We start from the raw sequence: 5,560 nt of genomic DNA, 5'->3' as shown, positions 1-5,560 counted from the left end.
TCAAGTGTTAAGGATAAGATTTTGTATGTCACTTGCAAGAGGGAGATCTCTCTATAATTTTTAGGATCAGTTTTCTTTCCTTTTTATGTAATGGATGTATTAATGCCAATGTTCATTCTGATGGTAAACTATTTGTTGGCCAACTTTCATTAATGATTTCTGTTGGACATGGAATAATGTTGTCACTAGAGTTTTTCCACAATTCAGCAATTATATTGTCTTCTATTGATGTTTCGTTGTTTTTAAGTTGTTTTAGGATTTCTCTGATATCATCTATAGTTGATGGCTTTGAGCCTAGTTGTATTTGGATTATATTATCAGAATGAAATTCCTCTTTTGGAGGATCACAGTTGTGTAGTTCTTTGAACTAGTCTGCAAGTATTCTGCAGTTCTTGGATCTGTTATAAGCAGTCTCCTGTGTTTTTGGGTCTATCAAGTGTAAACTTGGTGGTGTGTAGTTCTTTAAACTAGTTATGAATGTTTTATGTTTTTCTGCTTAAAATGTGACTCAACTGATACTAACTGATCTTTCGTATGTTGTACTCTTCCTTGCTTCTATGAAATTTTTCCCATTCTTATCATCTTTATTTGTGTTTCAGATATTCCAAGCTTGTTGTCTCTTTGTAATTAACTCATCACAATCATCATTCCACCAGACATGTTTCCATTTATTTTTAAAAGGAATAGTTTCTTCTGCAGTCCCAATAATGCCTTTTTGTTGTTGTTCCCAACATTTAGGTATCGTTTTTCCGACTACAATTTGTAGTCATTAGAGACTGGATTATATGCATTTGCATGTTGTCTATGCATTTACATATTTGGCTCCTTTTCATCGGTTATTGCATATTTTGACTAAAAACTAGTGACGATGCATATTTTTGCTCTATGTTTACAATATTTTAAAAATAGCTCGATCTACTTTTGATGTCTCATGGATTGACCACAACCTAGGACTGCATGCAATCGCTAACCAAGAGTCCACTGTCAAGCGAAATCCGTACAGAAGAGGAACAGGAACAGGCAGACAGAGTCAATACTCCTGCGCCCGCACTGCCGGTTAATCTCGTATGCATCGGCAACAATTAAACGACGCAAGCTTTCAGTTGTGCGCGTCCATTGCTTCAGTTTAGCTTCCTATTTACTTGTACATAGTTGAACATGTTTACTACATGGAGTGTATAACGTGTTGCGCACCATGCCATCCGAGAAAAGAAACATAGTTTCATGGGTAACTGACCATTCTGGCACATTTACATATGACCAAATTCTTTTATATTGTCGAGTTTGTGAGAAAAACATCTTGTGCAAAAGAAAAGGGTCAAAGAGACTAGCGTGACAAGACAGGTCTTCATATCGCAGGAATGCAGAAGAAAGGACCACGACAACTTCTGAAAACAGCAAGTTCAAGTAGCAGGGATTTGTCCAAAGGTAACCATACAAGTCACTTTAACATGGATCTATGTGTAGCATTCATTGCAAGCAATACTCCTCTTCACAAACTTACAAATAATACCCTCAAAGGCTTCCTGTGCAAATATACCAGATTAATCAACATTTTTAATGTTCTGGACAAAATACTCAATGAACTCAAGGACAGCATTATCTGGATTTCAGTTCATAAAACTACAGACACTTGTGGCCGTTACATTGCAAATTTACTTGTTGGTACTTTAAAAGAAGAGCCATCCTCTTCCTATTTAGCGACCTGCATAGAACTTGAAAAAGTAAATCATTCTACAATCACCAGATTTGTGGATGAGAGTATTAGAAAAATATTTCCAGAATCCTCCGTGGGATGTTTTTATTTCAGATGCTGCTCCCTATACGATCAAAGCAGGAAAAGCCCTCCGAATATCTTACCCCAATTTCATTCATATGAAGTGCTTTCCTCATGGAGTACATCGCCTTGCTAAAGAAGTACGTTCGATGTTTTTGAATGTAAATAAACTGTTTTCATCCACAAAGAAAGTGTTTCTAAAGGCTCCTGCTCGCATCAACACCTACAAAGAAAAACTACCAGATGTGCCTTTACTTCCCGAACCAGTGGTAAGTCGTTGGGGTACGTGGCTCAAAGCTGTGTTGTTTTACAATGAACATTTTGAGGCTATTAGAGGGGTAGTAAATGACTGACAGTGCAGAGGCTTTGGCACTTTGCTATCGCAAGGAAGCTTTTAATGATTCTGTTATTAAAAAAGACATTGCTGTGATTAGCTCTCAGTTTTCCCATATATCTGCAAGTATTAAAAAGCTCGGAACTCAAGGTTTGACGTTGAATGGATCTGTTTAGTTAATAAGGCACCCGTGGTCTAGGGGTAGTGTCTTTGATATATAATCAAAATGTCTTCGGTCACGGGTTGGAATCCCGTCGCTGCTTAAATTTTGATTAATAATCAGCATTGGTGGTCAAAGACTTCCGGCATACAAAATCACCGCTCATTCTGCCAACGGCCTTGTCAAAGAGGGCGGAGGAGCGGACAGAGGTTCAGAGCACTCTCATGTCCTACGGGTGAGAAACTGCCCCTAAAGGCGGAAGAATCAGCAATGATCAAGAGCATGAGGATGCAGAAGGCAATGGAAACCAATGCATTAAAGACACGTAATTTGTATCCACAGGACATGTGGCCTGTAATTGAAGAAGTGTCATGATGATCTCTCCTTTGGCAAAAGATTCTGGAATAGTCCCCCATTCAGATCTCTGGGAGGGGACTGCCAAGGGGGAGGTTATCATGAGAGAAAGGTTGAATAATCAATAGAAGGATAACATTCTACGAGTCGGGGTGTGGAATGTCAGAAGGTTGAATGTGGTAGGGATACTAGAAAATCTGAAAATGGAAATGCAAAGGCTCAATCTAGATATAGTAGGGGTGAGTGAAGTGGGAAGAAGACAAGGATTTCTGGTCAGATGAGTATAGGGTAGGTAATATCAACTGCAGCAGAAAATGGTATAATAGGAGTAGGATTCATTATGAATAGGAAGGTAGGGCAGAGAGTGTGACAGGGTCATTCTTATCAGAATTGACAGCAAACCAACACCGACAATCATAGTTCAGGTATACATGCTGATGTCGCAAGCTGAAGATGAAGAGATAGAGAAGGTGTATGAGGATATTGAAAGGGTAATACAGTATGTAAAGAAAAAATCTAATAGTCATGGGAGACTGGAATGCATTTACTGACTTTGTTGTCTAGGCCTTGTTGTGGAAAATGTGTTATTACTTCAATTACATCCTTAATTACAAGTCACTAATGTCCCAAAGTCTGTCTCACAAAATAAGAGGGAGGTGTCATTAATGAAGCTTACTACTAGTGAGTTGAAGGGTTGTTTCATGGTGCTGACATAAACCAAGAAGAAAAAGGGATCAAAGATTGATCCCTGTGCCACCCACTGGATTACTGTATCTCTAGAAGACTTAAACTCTATGACGTTATCTATTTTGTCTGAAAGTTTAGTCTGCTGCTTGCAGTTTGTTAAATTCGTGGACAGTAACTGCATAGATGACTCTTTGACGTTGCATGCCTTCAATAACTTCATAATCAGCCAAAGGTTGACAGAGTCTAAGGGTTTGGAAAGATCTAACAATATGCCAATTGTATTCATTCCTTCATCTTGGAGGTTGTACACTTTGTGGAGAAATTCAGTAACTGCAGTTGATAGGCAGTGATCTTATGTAAAACCTTGCTATGTTTGTTTTAAACATTTTTTGTGTAAATTAAGCGGAGAGCTGAGAAAGAATAATCATTCCAAAAACATTACCAGAGGTAGGAATCAATGATAACAGGTTTCAGTTTGAAGCCTCTTTTGTACTTCTCTTCTTAGTACCAGTTTAGCAATACTTGTTTTTAGACTACAAAGATAAGTGTTTTCCTCAACACTGTAGATTATGAGGTAGTCTAGAGGTTTAACTATTTCTTTTATGCATATTTTAAAGTCACTCAACATAGCATGTTTGAGTGATGTGATTTGGTATCTCTCAGTACATGTCTGTAGTATGTGTTGGAATTCCTGTTGGTGATATGAAATGTTCATTAAAGATGTTACATATTTCTTTTGGGTCTTTCATAATATTACCCTCTTGTGTTATACTTAAGGATTTGCTATCCCTAGCTATGATGATTTTTTGGACTTATTGATCAGGATCCAGAAGGGTTTGCTTACATTAGTGGGCTGTGATATTTCATTACCATGAACCTGTTGGTTTGACAATTCTCCTTTAAAGGTTTTTTTTAACTGTGTTATATTTTTGTTCAAAAATGTGCAATCTTGTTGATTCATACAGGACATGTAGGTCATGAATATTCTGCCAAATTGAATGAGATTCGCTGGAAGTCTAAGTCTGTTATTTCTTCCATTATGAGTGTATGATTGGAACACGTGAGGCAATACTAACCTTACGACTTATCTTAGAAGAATGATTAAGAAAAGGCAAACCTACATTTCTAGCATTTGTAGACTTAGAGAAAGCTTTTGACAACGTTAACTGGAATACTCTCTTTCAAATTCTGAAGATGGCAGGGGTAAAATACAGGGAGCGAAAGGCTATTTACAATTTGTACAGAAACCAGATGGCAGTTATAAGACTCGAGGGGCATGAAAGGGAAGCAGTGGTTGGGAAAGGAGTGAGACAGGGTTGTAGCCTCTCCCCGATGTTATTCATTCTGTATATTGAGCAAGCAGTAAAGGAAACAAAAGAAAAATTCGGAGTAGGTATTAAAATCCATGGAGAAGAAATAAAAACTTTGAGGTTCGCCGATGACATTGTAATTCTGTCAGAGACAGCAAAGGACTTGGAAGAGCAGTTGAACGGAATGGACAGTGTCTTGAAAGGAGGATATAAGATGAACATCAACAAAAGCAAAATGAGGATAATGGAATGTAGTCAAATTAAATCGGGTGATGCTGAGGGGATTAGATTAGGAAATGAGACACTTAAAGTAGTAAAGGAGTTTTGCTATTTAGGGAGTAAAATAACTGATGATGGTCAAAGTAGAGAGGATATAAAATGTAGACTGGCAATGACAAGGAAATCATTTCTGAAGAAGAGAAATTTGTTAACATCGAGTATAGATTTAAGTGTCAGGAAGTCGTTTCTGAAAGTATTTGTAAGGAGTGTAGACATGTATGGAAGTGAAACGTGGACGATAACCGGTTTGGACAAGAAGAGAATAGAAGCTTTCGAAATGTGGTGCTACAGAAGAATGCTGAAGATAAGGTGGGTAGATCACGTAACTAATGAGGAGGTACTGAATAGGATTGGGGAGAAGAGAAGTTTGTGGCACAACTTGACTAGAAGAAGGGATCGGTTGGTAGGACATGTTTTGAGGCATCAAGGGATCACAAATTTAGCATTGGAGGGCAGTGTGGAGGGTAAAAATCGTAGAGGGAGACCAAGAGATCAATACACTAAGCAGATTCAGAAGGATGTAGGCTGCAGTAAGAACTGGGAGATGAAGAAGCTTGCACAGGATAGAGTAGCATGGAGAGCTGCATCAAACCAGTCTCAGGACTGAAGACCACAACAACAACATGAGTGTATGTTGGGCATGCCTGAATTTCTATAAT

This window comes from Schistocerca piceifrons, chromosome 7 (assembly GCF_021461385.2).
Source record: "Schistocerca piceifrons isolate TAMUIC-IGC-003096 chromosome 7, iqSchPice1.1, whole genome shotgun sequence".
In the NCBI taxonomy this organism is placed as follows: Eukaryota; Metazoa; Arthropoda; class Insecta; order Orthoptera; family Acrididae; genus Schistocerca; species Schistocerca piceifrons.
Note: the sequence above shows the minus strand (reverse complement) of the source record.